The sequence below is a fragment of the Mandrillus leucophaeus genome, unplaced genomic scaffold, assembly GCF_000951045.1.
Source record: "Mandrillus leucophaeus isolate KB7577 unplaced genomic scaffold, Mleu.le_1.0 Scaffold458, whole genome shotgun sequence".
In the NCBI taxonomy this organism is placed as follows: domain Eukaryota; kingdom Metazoa; phylum Chordata; class Mammalia; order Primates; family Cercopithecidae; genus Mandrillus; species Mandrillus leucophaeus.
The window spans coordinates 915,588-932,157 of NW_012104898.1; positions in this window are offsets into that span (position 1 = coordinate 915,588).

Consider the following 16,570-nt stretch of genomic DNA (forward strand, 5'->3'; position numbering starts at 1 on the left):
TGAGACCAAAGGGTATGAACTTTTTAAAGACATTTACCTGATACATATTCCTGATTCTTAACATTTAGGATAAACATTTAGTGTTAATGAATATTCCCACAAGCAACATGAGACCAGGGATTTAGTCTATTTTGTTCAAGGCTTTATCTCCAATAGTTCGACCAATGTCTACTACATAATAATGCTCAATAAATGTAAATGAATGAATGGCACTCCTTTTATATTGTTCCTGCTAATATTCATTCACTCGCTGGACAGATATTTGTTGAGGACACTCTCCATTCCAGACTTCATGTCAGATACTGGATACACAGAGGGAAACAGTATTGCTGCCATTCCTACCTTCATGGAGCCGGTCGTCTCCTTCAGGGTTCTAAACGGGCCAAGCTCCCAAGAGGGAGGTGCAGGGCTGGTGCTGCCCAGCAGACTCTTGGCCTGCAGTGAGATCAGAATGGAAATCAGAGCGAGCATTCAGAACATGTGCAGCGACAACATAACAGAGTAGTTTTACATTTTATGCATCTTATAATAACAAAAATTTATTTGTATTTTGTATGTTTAAAACAATCACTTTCCTAGTAATTTATTTTTATTGTATTCTTAGAAAAGTATCTGTCCAAGAAGAGAGGAAAAAATTAGCCCTTCACTGAAGATACAATGAAAAGACAACATGCTGCTTGATTTGGGTGCATGAGGAAAATACTAGAACTTTTTCGCATGTATTCATGTATTAGAAAGGCAAATGAACTTCAAGAGTGTTCGGTTAGGACTGACTCTGTGTCATCATGAGGCCTGTGTGGCCACTTTTAAAGAACAGTTGCCAGGCCTCCCCAAAGAACAGTGCGACATCCACTACATCTGGGATCAAGGGCATCACCTTCTCTCTGTTTGCTTTCAACATATTGTAATAGTTTATGGTTTGGTTGAGCTTAGTTAAATGTATTTGCAGATTACATTATCTGATACTAACTAAACCAACACTACAAAATGAACAGGAGACTAAACAGATTCATGTGAAGAAATCACGAATTGAAGATAATGGCAACAATAAAAACACAAACTAAAAATAAGAAATGGTAGCGTTCTCACTCTTACACCTAACACAAGCTCGTGGCTGGGTGTGTGGCTCACACCTGTAATCCCAGCGTTTTGGAAGGCTGAGGCAAGCAGATCACTTGAGGCCAGGAAGTTCAGCCTGGCCAACATAGCGAAACCCTGTCTCTATTAAATTTTAATCAAAATTTAATTTTAAAATTTAATTTAAAATTAAAAATACAGAAAGTTACCTGGGTATGGTGGTGTGTGCCTGTAATCCCAGCTGCTCCGGAGGCTGAGGCAGGAGAATTGCTTGAACCCAGGAGGCAGGGGTTGCAGTGAGCTGAACTCTCACCACTGCACTCCAGTCTGGGTGACAGAGTGACTCTGTCTCCAAACAACAACAACAACAACAAAAAAAAAAACCAAGCTCATTATCAGTCACATATAGGGCAGGAAGAAAAAAAATCTGACCTAACAATAAATCACACAAAAACTGAAACTATCAGTAAGAAAAATTTGAAAAATACATTTATACCAATAATAATGAGCCTCACCCTAGTGTTTTGATAGATATGTGAATACTAGCAAAAAGCAACCACAGATAGCCAAATACCTGCAAAGCAGACATATGGAACAAAAAGACAAATCTCTACATTTTTGTAGACATGTTAATTAAGATAGAAGGTGCCTGGTAACCACCCAGTGCTATGTATTGGTTGCTAGGAAAAAAAAGGTTAAAAGCTCAGCACAAAAGCCTCTTTTTATGTCTATTTTTTAAGTTTTTGTATGCATAGCAAAAGGCAAACAGCTACATCTTATTGGAGAACTACCAAAGACCCTCAGGAACACATCTGTGGTTGAGGAAGGTGGATCGTGCTTGTTGCGGCAAGAAAAGACAAACACCGTGGAAAACCGTGGATGTCTCAGGAAGAGGGTGATGAAAAGAAAGTATTATAGGATTTGGGTTTGGAGTAGGTGATTTTGAAAGAGGGTTTCAGGGAATGGGGCTTTGGTAAGGATCAATACTGTCAGGAGGCAGGGGCAATTTTACAGTTGGATGGCTTAATCTTTTCTTACAAGATGAGAAGCAAGGCTGACACGGTGATGTATAAAGAAGCAGCAGTTACTTATACTAGCCAGGAGAGGGGGATGTTTGGTCATTTTGTGGTTTGAAAAATATTTTTTTCAAAAATTTTTCATTTTATTGTGGTAAGAATGCTTAGCATGAAATCTATTTTTTTTTAACAAATTTTAAGTGTACAATATATTATTGTTGACTCTAGGTACGATGTGATACAGCAGATCTCTACAGTATATTCATCTTGTTTAACTGAAACTTTATGTCTGTTGATTTCCCCATGTCCACATTTCCCTATTACCAAGCCCTTGTCACCACCATTTCAGTCTTTAATTTAATGAATTTGACTATTTAAGATACCTCATATAAGTGGAATCATGCAGTACTTGTCTTTAAATATCTGGCTTACTTCCCTTAACATAACACTCTCAAGGTCTTTCATAGTGTCATATTGCAGAATTTTCTTCTTTTTAAAGGCTGAATAGTATTTCATTACACAGACGTGTGTTTATGTATATACTTTTTTTTTCTTTTTGTTTTTAGAGATGGGGTCTCGCTATTTTGCCCAGGTCTGGGACTCCTGGGCTCAAGCAGTCCTCCTGCCTCAGCCTCCTGAATAGCTGGAACTATAGGCATGCACCACTGTGCCTGACATGCCACATTTTCTTTATCCATTCATCCATTGATGATTAAACAACAGTTAGATTGTTTCCACTTCTTGGCTGTTGTGAATAATGCTGCAAATGAATACGGGAGGGCAGACATCTCTGCAAGATCCTGATTTCAATTCTTTTGAATACCTAGGAGTGGGATGGTTGGATCATATGGTAGTTCTCATTTTAAGTTTTTGAAGAACCTCCATACTGTTTTCCATAGTGGCTGCACCATTTTGCATTCCTGCCAACAGTGTGCAAAGTTTCCACATTCTTGCTATCAGTTGTCTTTTGTTTTTTTGATAATAGTCATCCCAGCAGGTGTCAATGAGATGATACTTTGTTGTGGTTTTGATTTGCATTTCCCTAATAATTAGAGATCATGAGCATTTCTTTTCCTCTTTTGCTGTCTTTCTTTGTGTTTTGTTTTTCTTGTACTCTTTGTGTTGGTATCTGCTCATTAGACAAAGCAGCCACCTCTGCTGGTCTTCATGGACTGGCCTCATTCAGGAAATGACCCCCATCAATCAGACTGGGCAGAGATTCTGGGGGCCTCTACAAAATCTTTACCTTCCCAGGAAGAGGCAAGCAGCTATGATTTTTGTTCAACCACTCTGTGGGGAGCGGGATGGGGAGCTATGGTCGTTGCCAGCCCCAGCTGCTGTTTCCACTCCCCTCCAGGATGGTAAGCTGTGGTAGACCTGTCTGAGCTTCCAATATAGCAGGACAGTGGTCGATCTTCTGGGGACCCCCCTTGGGAAAGTTGGGGTGCTGGATATGGGGACCAGCCCCTTCCTCCCTTGGGAGAAACCAGGAGCTAAGAGGTCTTTTTCTGATTATATGGCACTGCACTAGGGACAGGGACCCCAGTGAGTGGGTGTCTCAACGTTCCCTACCAACTTTGGTGAGTCAGTTTTCATGGAGTGCAGGAGCTTGTCACTTACTTTCTGAATTTCTTTTTCTTTTTCTTTTTGAGACGGAGTCTCGCTCTTTCACTCAGGCTGGAGTGCAGTGGCACACTCTTGGCTCACTGAAAGCTCTGCTTCCCAGGTTCACGCTATTCTCCTGCCTCAGCCTCCCGAGTAGCTAGGACTACAGGCAATCGCCACCACACCTGGTTAATTTTTTTGTATTTTTAGTAGAGATGGGGTTTCATTGTGTTAGCCAGGATGGTCTTGATCTCCTGACCTCGTGATCCACCTGCCTCGACCTCCCAAAGTGTTGGGATTACAGGCGTGAGCCACCACGCCCGATCTCTGAATTTCTTACAAAGGGAAATTGTCTTAATCAATCATGACCGCAGAATGACCTTGTCTGATTTTTGTGTTCTGTGAAATAGTTTGTGTTCAACAGTATGGAACGCCCAGGCTTAACTGTGAAAGCCTGACTAGCACCAGGATGTCAGTGGCATGTTGATCTTTTCCAGAACTTTGGCATTTATTCTGAGGAACCAGGAAGCCACTCCAATATTTGAACAGAAGAATACCATTTTCGCCTTGTGTTTAAACAGGACCACTTGAGATGGTAGGTGGAGAATTTATTTTACAATATGGTACTTTTATATATTAAGGAAGACTTAAAGTTATGTACTAATCTTTCATAAAGTGGCTTCAAATACTCCTTTCTGTTGGTCAGATTTTGTCAAGGCGTCTTGCATTATATCTTACTGAAAATGGCAGAATATGACCTGAAAAATAACAACCTTGATTTTTTTTTTTTTTTTGGAGGCAGTGTCTCGCTTTGTTATCCAGGCCAGAGTGCAGTGGCACACTCCACTATAATACCTCATAATTAAACCATTAATTAGTTTATTTAATAAACTAATAAAAATTAGTTGTTATTTATCTTTTATCAAAAATTCAACCAAAGTTTTGAACATTAAAAAAAATCTGTAAAAATTTTACTTGGGTCTCTCTGACATCTTCACTGCACTTAATCACATTAGTTTAAACAGTAAAAAAGCGAAGGAAAATATTAGGCACATTATATTATACTGTAGAAGTAAAAGAGAACTTTGTATTTTGCTTAGTCATCCTTTTATTTTAATAAAAGTTGAAGCTTATCGGTCAGCATATGCAGTAATACACACTCAAGCAAACACATAGAAAAGCATCTTAGAGGTTGTGTTGAAACGTAATAAAGCTTGTCCTCCTTTCTAGAATTAAAGGAGCATTTAGAGAAATGTGGTTTTTGCCAGGCTGCGTGATCACAGAATGTCTCTGAGCCTGTCATGCCAAGCTTGAACAAACCAATGTGAAGATCCTCTTCAACTTCTTTCTTTAAAATTTTTTATCATTCTGCACCGACAAATATTCCTTTTTACTATCAATTATTTAAATATGTAATTATTAAATATTTAAAATGTTCAAAAAACACAGTAAAAAATGCAACAAGAACCTACCACCTGTATTTCACAGATGTCAGCCTACTTCCATGAGAAAAAAATAGCCTCAGATATTTTCGTAGAGATTAACAGACTTAAAGTTGTGATTTTGTTGACAGCCAGTGGGGAGGGAAAGATTCTATTTGATGTCAAATGGATGCAATATATCCATCTAATTTAAGCACTGTTGATGCTATTTAAATATTTCTATAATATTTTCACCACATCTTTGTGATTTTAGGTTGTCTATTTTCCCTCCGCTATTGACCTATTCATTGTGAAATGCTACTTAGGATTTAGGATGTCTAGACTATGAAAAATTTTATAAAATGTATTTTACAAAGTGAAAAAAATATTTTGTGAAAATAGTTCTGAAAGTGAAGATACTTAAATAATTATTTTTAAAAATCATGTTTTTTATATTTGCCACCCTTCTCTTTTCTTCTTGGCATCTACTTTCTTTTGTTCTTAATCTTCTTTTTCTACCCTCAATAATTCCTGGAAGATCTCAGTTGAAAACAATTCCGTCTTCCCTTAGTATTCTCTTTCTTAGTCTACCCTAAGAGTTTGGGTAAGATATTAGGTTGTATTGTATTTTCTTTGAATTAGATACGATTCTAAAAGAAAAAACATATGTACTTAGGTGACTACATATCATTCTGTAATGTATATATTTTCTAAAACCTATGAGATATAATTGTATCTGTGAGATTATATCTCATAGTTTTTAGAAAATTAGAATTTAAAAAGCCAAAGTTGTAAAACTAGAACTAAAAAAAACCAAAGTTGTAAAATTAGGTGCATTATTGTTGATAACCACTGTTTTGATTATAATTATGTTACTAATACATAGAATTTAGTACTTGATTATTTTTCACTGTCGATATTGAGAATGTATTCATGTATATTCCAAATTAAAAGAAAACTAATTCTAATATACTCTCTCTCTCTCTCTCTTTGTCTCTCTCTCCCTCCCTTCCCTCTCTCTCTTTCTCTGTCCCCTAGGCTTATAATCTGTATCTTTTACATTGAGAAAATGAAAGTATCAGTTGATAATTCCTGCCAAATGACCACATTCAGCCACAGTTAGTATTTTGAGAGTACAAGAATAAATTGAGCAAGCAACATTGGAATATGCACTTGCTCCTTATTTAGGCAATATTCCTGACAGACCAAGAATGGATGGCTTTAGCACCCACTCACCTTCCTCAGGCCCCTTTTGACCAAGTGTACGCCACCTCATCAGCATCTCCAATCTGTTCTTGACTTTCCTTCTCAATAAGCCTTTGTACTATTCTCACTCTGCTCCTCTTCACTCCGACATCTTCCCTTTCTACCCATTTTCCACATAGCCAGTGATATTTTGTATCTTATATAGCACTAATCTGACCATGTTCTGCTTAAAAACCAAGCTAGCATGCAGGGAATACAAAACTAATTTGGATGACTTTTGTGACCTTCATGAATCTGCTCTGGCCTGTCTTTTCAGCATCATCCTCAGGTTCTCATTACAGCATATAGCCTACCATGTGGCTATTAGTCCTTCCATGAAAACTGTGTGTTTTATGTCTCTATGCTCTTTTTGGCAAATTGTTTTTTTCTAGATGCAATGCCTTTTCTTCCCCTCTTTGCCTGGCACAACGTGACATAATCTTCAAGGCCTAAGTCAATTGTCACCATCTCTCCAGGAAGAAAGAATCATGCACTCTACTGTGGCCCCACTGCTGTGTGTCCAATCTTAGAGCACTGATCAAAGTGTATGCCATTGGTACAAATCTAACTCCTTTGAGAAAGCCAAGTCTTTTTTTAAAAAAATAGCACAAGCTTTGGAGCACAGGATATAAATTCCAGCACTGCCACCTTCAGTTCTGAAGACTTTAGATATAACCTTTTCTATGCAAAGAGAATAATCATGTCTATCTTGGGGTGCTATTATGTACAAGGCAATCAGTAGATGTATTGTTTGTTCTCCATACATGCTGTCCAGATTATGATCTCTTTATGGTTCTATCCAACCTTCTATCTTTGCATCCAGTACCTAACATAGAGTCTAGCATGAGGTAAACTCTCAAATATTTATTGAATGAACAATAGCATATATAAGCAGAAATTAACTATAGGCATTGGCAAAGAATGCAACTGAAATGTGTATGATATACTCCATTAATATCAAGTATATAAATTCTAGCTGGACTTGAGGTATAGTTAACACTGAGAGAAAATCGTATCTTGTCATTTTATAATAAAGTGTTTTCAATTTGACTTCTGATTAGGTAGGCAAACCAGAAACCCAAATTCTATTTCCTTGATTTACTTGTAGAAAATTATTTTCAGGCTGAAATAACTGGCTTCTATCCTTTAAACTCAGAATTTATAACTCACAGGTCCTCAATCATTCGAAATTTGGTTAAATACAAAATCAAACCTAATTCAGACCATTAATTACAGAGCTCCTAATGTTCTATTCAGCTTTGATAGCTATATTCTCTAGAAGAAAACAGCAACAATTATAAAACAGTTATTTCTGTTGGCTAGGAAATTTCAAGTTCTTTGGGATTTTACCCAACTCTGCATTTATTCACATATTTTCCCTCTTGTTAGGAGTAAGGTGCATGGGGAAATTGCACAGATTAGCTTCAGCTACTTTGCATTAGGCATCACTAAGAGTAAGCCAGGGCTGTGGAGCAGGAAGAGTGGACAGATGTCATTTTGCCAGCCCCGTGTTTGTTCCTTCTTCTGGTCATAGCACCCTCATTTTGCATTAGGGATTTAACCCCCTGCACTGCCTCAGTCTTGCCAACACTGTAAACCAAGGCATTTTTTTTCCTGTCCCTTGCCATCAGTGGTGACCTATCTAGGCCAACCAGACGCTCTCTACCCATCTCGGACACCATACCCAGATGTCAAGGTGTCTATTCATTCCTGCTTACCAGGTCTCTAGAGCTGCCCTTCGTTCCAGTCTGCCCAAAGGCCAGTTCTGCAGCTTCCCTTCAATTCTGGGAACTACCTGAGGTCCTTACAATAAATCCCTTTTCACTTACAAAGGTTGAGTTCCTGTTACTTTTAATCAGGGAATCCTAACTAATACATACAGGAAAATTTATTTTACAGGAAAAGATATTTTAATTCCAGCATTATCTTATGCAATGTCAAGTAGTTACACCCAATCAATCCACTATACAATAATCAATGTCTGACAACAGATGGCTCCTGTGACTGGGAGCGGGCTGCCAGCCCTCCAGAGCTCGGCTTTCTCATCTGTAAAATGATGATCATAAAACTACTAGATACTCTTTTTTTACTAGGCTTACTGTGACAGCAAATTTTTTTAAAAAAAGAAAGTGTTTTTCGAATCACGAAGCACTCTATAACGTAAGGTATTTAACTTACATTTATTCTTTTAATAAACATTTCCTACAACACAAACTGTTCCTACAAAAAAATTACCATGAGGATATTTTTGTGTTCATAGTGAGTGTTTCAAAGAAGTAGTCAGCTCTATCCAAAAGTGTGAAATCCACATATCTGAACGCTGACAATGTCCAGCAGGTGTGATGGCTCCTTGTTTTGCTTTGGTTTGCAACAATCTCCAGATGGCCATTGCTTTGTTTTGTGTTTAATGAGTTTGCATAGTAAAGAGTATATACTTAGATATTTTGAGAGAGTTTTGAGGGAGAATATCATGGTATCTGTTGAACAATTTCAGTTGGCCTTTTTCTATGTCAAAATGTAACATGAGGCAGGTCGGGTGAAGGGGCTTACACCTGTAATCCCAGAACTTTGGGAGGCCGAGGTGGGCAGATCACTTGAGGTCAGGAATTCAAGACCAGCTTGGCCAACATGTCAAAACCCTGTCTCTACAAAAAATATAAAAAATTAGCTGGATGTGATAGTGCATGCCTGTAATCCCAGCTATTCAGGAGGCTAAGGCAGGAGAATTGCTTGAGCGCAGGAGGCAGAGGTTGCAGTGAGCTGATATGCCACTGCACTCCAGCCTGGGCAACAGGGTGAAACTCCGTCTCAAAAAAAAAAAAAAAAAAAAAGTAACACCAATCCTCATTGTCCTTCTTGAGGGGCAGTGATGTATAGTGGAAAAACACACTTAATGTCAACTGGAGCATTGGGGTCCAAGGCCATGCTCCTCATTCATTATCTTTGTGTCTTTAGGAGATTGGTTTTCTATTCTACACCCTTTCCTTGTCTGCCAAATAAACCCAATCTGTCCTAAGTTGTAAGAATTCAATGAGATCATGAATTCTTTCTGAAGTGCAAAGCACTAGCAAAATGTAAGTCAATGTTTATCCATCAGGAGTTATTATTTTCCTCCAATCAAACAGTTACTTAATACTACTCACATTTCAATCATCTCATTATCACCTTCAGCCAAACAGACATTCTCGCCTTTTTTTCTCCACTAGGGTATTCTATGATTGATATTAAGAAAGTACAATGTGTGACTCAATGTCATTTAGACGAGGCTGGTCTGTGTGAACAGGGACAAGCAGCAGTGCTATTCTCTTGGAGCTTGTTAGGTATCTGCATTGCTGGTTCCACTGCAGACAGGCCAAGGCAGATCCCTGTGGCAGAGCCCAGGAATACACGTTTGAGTATTTGAGTAGGCGTCTGAGCAGGTGCTTGAGCAAGTGGTTGAATAGATGTTTGAGCAGGTGTTTGAGCAGGGCCTTCAGGGGATTCTGATGTCCACTTAGGTAGAGAAGCACTGGTTCAGACCTTTCCATTCCAGCTTCTCATTTCTACACCAAATGTAATTTTTCATTTTACTCATAATAACTATAATATTAATGATAGTACAATCACAGTGATGGTATACTAATAATTATAATAACCATGTTGCCCCTCCTTCCTTTAGGCTAATATTCATCTGAAGCCTGAGTGACTCCGAAAAGATGACACTCTTCTGTCCACCAAAACCTTCCAGAGGCTTCCTGTGCTCACTTGAAGTAAAATCCAAAGTGCTGATTGTGATTACCAGCTCCCCTAGCAGGCCTGCTGCGGGACAGCTTCTCCACCAGCCTCCCGTTTAAGGCCTCTACTTCTGCCACTGTGGCCTCTGCATTGTTCCTGAGCATCCCAAGCACATTCCCACCTCAAGGCCTTGGTGCTTGCCGTTTGTCTGCTTCTCTCCTGGTCTATGCCTGGCTGGTTCTTGTTTCTTTTGAACTCTGACCAGGTGCACCTCATGAGAGAGGCCTTCCTTGACCTCCGTCCTCCATTCCTGTCACTGGCCCCATCTGACAGGGTTGCCCTCCCCCTCCCCTGCCCCCATCCCTGTGTAAACCCCATGAGGGAATGGCCTCTGTCCTTAGGCAGATGTGTCTCCCCAGAACCCAGGACAGGACAGTCACACGGGAGGCAACCAACACACTTTTCTTAAATGATGGAATAAAGTACTGACTGGGTTTCAAGCACTGATGTGGTTTGGCTCTGTGTCTCCACCCAATTCTCATCTCCAATTGTAATCCCCATGTGTCCAGGAAGGACCTGGTAGGAAGTGACTGGATCATGGGGACAGTTTCCCCCATGCTGTTCTTATGACAGTGAGGGATTTCTCACAATATCTAATAATTTAAAAATGGCAGTTTCCCCTGCTTTCTCTCTCTCCTGCTGCCATATAAGATATGTCTTGCTTCCCCTTTGCCTTCCACCATGATTGTAAGTTTCCTGAGGCCGTCTCAGCTATGTGGAACTCTGAGTCAACTAAGCCTCTGTTCTTTTTAAATTACCCAGTCTCAGGTATTCTTTATAAGTGAAAATGGACTAATACAGAGAATTGGTACCAAGGTAGTAGGGCATTGCTATAAGATACCTTAGAATGTGCAAGCAACTTTGGAACTGGGTAACTGACAGAGGTTGGAACAGTTTGGAGGCCTCAGAAGAAGACAGGAGGATGTGAGAAAGTTTGGAACTTCCTAGAAATGTATTGAATGGTTTTAACCAAAATGCTCATAGTGACATGGACAATGAAGTCCATACTGAGGTGGTCTCAGATGGAGATGAGAAACTTATTGGAAACTGGAGCAAAGGTCATTTTGCTATGCTTTAGCAAAAAGGCATGGCATTTTGCCCTGCCCTAGAGATCTATCGAACTTTGAACTTGAGAGAGATGATTTAGGGTATGTGGTGGAAGAAATTTCTAACCAGCAAAGCATTCAAGAAGTGACCTGGATTTTCCTGAAAGTGTACAGTTATACGTGTTCACAAAGAGATGGTTTGAAATTGGAGCTTATGTTTAAAAGGGAAACAAAGTATAAAAGTTTGGGAAATTTGCAGCCTGACCATATGGCAGAAAAGAAAAACTCATTTTCTGGGGAGAAATTCAAGCCAGCTGCTGAAATTTGCATAAGTAATGAGGAACCAAATCTTAATAGCCAAGACAATGGAGAAAATGTCTCTAGGGCATGTCAGATATCTTAGCAGTAGGCCCTCTCATCACAGGCCCAGAGACCTAGGAGGAAAAAATGGTTTCGTGGGCCAGGCCCAGGGCCCAACTTCTCTGTGCAGCTTTGGTACTTGGTTCCCTGTGTTCTAACCACTCCAGCTCCAGTACCGGCTAAAAGAGGCCAAGGTACAGCTTGGGCCATTGCAAACCCCAAGCCTTGGCAGCTTCCACATGGTGTTGGGCCTGTGGGTGCATAAAAGACAAAACTTGAGGTTTGGGAGCCTCCACCTAGATTTCAGAGAATGTATGGAAAAGCCTGGATGTCCAGGCAGAAGTTTGCTGCAGGGGTGGACTTGTCATGAAGAACCTCTGCTAGAGCAGTGCAGAAGGGAAATGTGGGGTTGGAGCCCCCAAAAAGAATCCCCACTGTGGCACTGCCTAATGGAGCTGTGAGAAGAGGGCCATTGTCCTTCAGACCCCACAATGGTGGATCCACTGACAGCTTGCACCATGTGCTTGGAGAAGCTGCAGGCACTCAACACCAGCCTGTGAAAGCAGCTGTGGGGGCAGAGCTGCCCAAGGCCTTGGGAGCTCAACTCTGGATGTGATACATGAAGTCAAAGGAGATTTTGGAGTTTTAAAATTTAATGGCTGTTTGGTCATGTTTCAGACTTGCATGGGACCTGCGGCCCCTTTGTTTTGAGCATTTTTTCCCATTTGGAATGGGAGCATTTACCCAATGTTTGTACCTCCATTGTATCTTGGAAGTAACTAACTTGCTTTTGATTGTACAGGCTCATAGGTGGAAGGGACTAGCCTTGTCTGAGATGAGATTTGGACTTTGTACTTTTGAGTTAATGCTGGAATGAATTCAGACTTTGGGGATTACTGGGAAGGCATGGTTGTATTTGGCAACGTGAGAAGGACATGAGATTTGGGAGAGGTCGGGGTGGAATGATACGGTTTGGATCTGTGTCTCCACCCAAATCTCATGTCAAATTGCAATCCCCAGTGTTGAAGGTGGGACCTGGTAGGAGGTGACTGGATCATGGGGGTGGGTTTCTCATGAATGGTTTAGCACCATCCACTTGGTACTGTTCTTGAAATAGTGAGTATGTTCTCCTGAGATCTGGTTGTTTAAAGTGTGTGGCATCTCCCCTTCCCCATTCCCTCGCTTACTACTGCTCTTGTCATGTAAGATGTTTCCCCCTTTGCCTTCTACCATGATTGGAAGTTTACTGAGGCTTTCCAAGGAGCAGAAACCTCTATGCTTCCTGTATGGCCTGAAGAACTGTGAACCAGTTAAACTTCCTTTCTTATAAATTACTCAGTCTCAGGTATTTCTTTATAGCAATTCAAGAATGAGCGAATACAGATATAAATACAAATGTTTTATTTACTAAGACTGCCAGCTTTTGACTCTCCTTTTTGACAGTTCAACAGAGTCCTTCTTAGGTGTCCAGTCAAAATATTGAGTATTACACTTTGACTAAGCACAGTTTCCTCTCTGTATGTTTTTCCTCCACTATCTTGAAAAACAGTTAAATGCAAAATGTTCTATGAAATGAAAAAGAAAAGTAATAATTTAACCATGAGAAAAGCTTTCTTTTTTTTTTTTTTTTTAGATAGTGTCTCATTCTGTCACACAGGCTGGAGTGCAGTGGCACAATCTTGGTATAGCCTCAAACTCTTCTGGGCTCAAGCAATCCTCCCACTTGAGCCTCCTGAGTAGTTGGGACTACAGGCACGCATCACTATGCCTGGCTAATTTTTGTAGTGATTTTTTTTGTAGTGATGGGGTCTCCCCATGTTGCCCAGGCTGGTCTTTAACTCCTGGCTTCAATGATTCATCTGCCTCAGCCTCCCAAAGTGCTAGGATTACAGACATGAGCCATTGTGCCTGGCCTAGTGTCTCCTTAATTATGAAATAATAGCCAATAATCAGTAGCCATTTGAGGAAAGCCAATGAAGAAAGAAACTAAGAAAGAAAAAAAGAAAAAGAAAAAGGAGGTAAGGAGACCAAAGAAGAAAAGGAGAAAGAATGAACGAACCAAAATAGGAAAAAAATAAAGGAACTCAATGGGGAAAAATGATAAATATGTTAGAATAAAACAATAAAAATTATATTTAAGACCCTTGGAAAAATAAGAGATGACATTTTATTCAAGAAAACATATCAGAAGGCTAAGGGCAGAAAAAGGGAACAACACAGAACTCTGAAAAATTTAAGAACTGAAACAAAAATTTGGAAGATAGGGTGGAGAAAGTCTTCCAGAAGCAATTAAAAAGGTATAAAGAGAAAAACAGGAAAGATAATACTTTTTTAAAAAGTCTGTGAGTTTTAATGTCTCTTTAAGAATTTCATTAAAAGAATAGAAAAAAATGGAAGAGAAGAAAATATTTCTTAAAATGCAGTTTTTCTGTTTTTCGTTTTTTTTTTTTTAATTTGAAGGACATGGCGAGACACTGTAGCTCACGTCTGTAATCCCAGCACTTTGGGAGGCTGAAGTGAGAGGATCCCTTGAGTCCAGGAGTTTGTTTGGGCAACAAAGTGAGATCCTCATCTCTATATGAAAAAAAAAATGTTTTAAGAATAATAAAAAATCTGAAGGACACCAGTTTCTGGGAAATTTAAGAAGAAATAATGATAGGGACCTTGAAAATCAAGCTAATATAAATGAGTTAATTCATAAAACTGTACAGAAAAGAAAATGTGTTTATAGTACACTGATTGGCTCTGGAGTTTAAAAAAAAACAGATTGTCAATAGTGTTTACACTCAGTATTAATCAGGAAACTGTGATCTGCTTCTATTTTCCTCCCAATAGAATAAATTCTTAAATTTCCCACCAGTGCTCTCTGAACGCCTTTGGACCTGGTCCTCTGCAGAGCCCACACCTCCCGCAGTTTATCAGGTGCCGTTTTCCTTCTTCCCTAGAAGCCCCCATGCTCAGGCTCCAGTTGGCATTGGGTGCTCCCAAGCTCTGCTGCATGGCTATCCCCCTGGGCCCCACTTCCCTCTTTTCTGTGTCCCATGGCCTGTTCTCTGGAACCTGCCTTTTATTCTATTCTGATGCATGCTTGGTGTCAGGGAACACACCCTTTTTTCAACAGAGTTGTGTTTTAGTGTTGGAGAAAAGCAGGGGCAACCAGGACCTAAATCCCTGTGTTTCGCATCGGTGTCAGGAGAATCTCTCTAAACAAATCAACAAACATATTTGAGACAGTTTCTACCTAAAACTGGAAACAGGAAGGTCAGTGCTGAGGAAAGAGCTAAATGAATTGAATGTGGCAGGCTCTGAGGAGGATGCCCAGGAGGAGTGAAGGGGCAGGACAGGGACAGACTATGTGACTTTAATGGCATGGAAATCTATCACTGCAATGGTTCAAACATTAATTTTAAATAAATACATAATATAAAAATTTTAATAAATGTATTTAAATAAATTTTAGATAATAAGTATAATAAATTATAATTTTCAGGAAAAGTATAATTTCTTTTTGATACTTTCCCTATACTATTTCTACATTTTCCATTTTTTTCTATACTTTCCTAATTTAGGAATCTATGATAAAGGTATTCCTGGAACTGGTTTTGTAACTATATGTGAGTGCCAGTCAGGGGACCCGTGGGGATAAGAAGACACTCTTTAATGAGGATCATTTTAGGAAGATTTAATAAAAGGCTACATACAATGAGTGGACCAAGTGTAAGAAACCACCAGGGCTGTGCCCAGAATGCAAAGGAAAGTCGTTTGCAGCCACTGCATTAGCAGAGCTGGAGCCTAGGTGGAGGGACTCACTGGCTGGGCTGGGGGAGGGCCAGAGGATAAAAGTTTAGCTTCTCCTTCCTCCCTCAGATGTCTTGCCCAGGCTCAGGAGCCCCTGGAGGCAGGGAAAAAGGATGAAGGCTGCATCTGCAAGAGGCACATTGAAATCACCTGCAAGACAGGTATGCGAGCAAAGCGAGGCACGCACTCCTGCCGACTTACTTCAGGCACAACTCAGGTAAAATGCACCTAGCTTAGCCCCTATATCTGGCAAGCCTCCTCCTCTGTGCCCAGTGGAAATTGGAACTCTGACATCTGTGTAAACACCTGGGCCCTATTTCTCTTCCTGTTCAGTCCAGACTTCTACACTTTGGCCCTTGTGCAACTGACTTCATTTTCTGAATTCACAAGCTGTTTGCCTTCTTCACCTCCACTAATCTTTTGCTGTGAGCAGCGTCATTTATCATGTACTACTTGCCTGAAAGGCAGGCAGCACAGAGGGATGTGAGTGCATGGGATCAAATCCCTATGGCTCCATGCCAGCTCCACGACTTGGGAAATCGTTTCATGTCTTCGAGTCTCATTTTCTTCTTCAGAGCATTGGGGAAAATACTTCCTAAGTTTTCTGTGAGAACTAAATAAGATAATGTATATGAAGCAACCAGTACAGTGGCCAGTAAGTACCATCTCTTTCCTGTATTCCAGACAGAGAGGGCATAAGACATTCAGAGAATGTCGAATAGGGTGGTGAGAGTAGACCTGATGAATTCCAGGAATCAAGGGAGAGATAGTTTCATGGGAGAGAAACCCCTAGACGTTTTAGAAGCAAGTCAAAGAAAATGCTGTGAAAAGTAAGGTCGCTTTCTTCTACGTTACAACACAGGTAAGGGACTAATTTTACTACGTAAAATTTTACTATGTAAAATTTGGTGTCTTCACTTTAAAAATAGGGGGGATCATGATTGTCCTTCTCTGCTGTGGTAATGCACAGTTAGTGCTTAGAACAACATCAGGCTCTCAGAGGGACTCATGCCAGTTAGTTTCAGGTGGTTTCTTGAGCCTTTGAAACTTGTCCCCTGCTCGCCAATCTCCAAATTTCTTGTTGTCTTTTGGTAGAATAAAAGCCAATATATAACAGGAGTGTGATTCTTTACTCTGAAACAACAAAGAGAAAGGGAACTGGAGTAATAAGAACAACCCTACAGCCAATCTTTAGAGAAGGGAGTAGAGTGTTCTATGAGCAATGCAA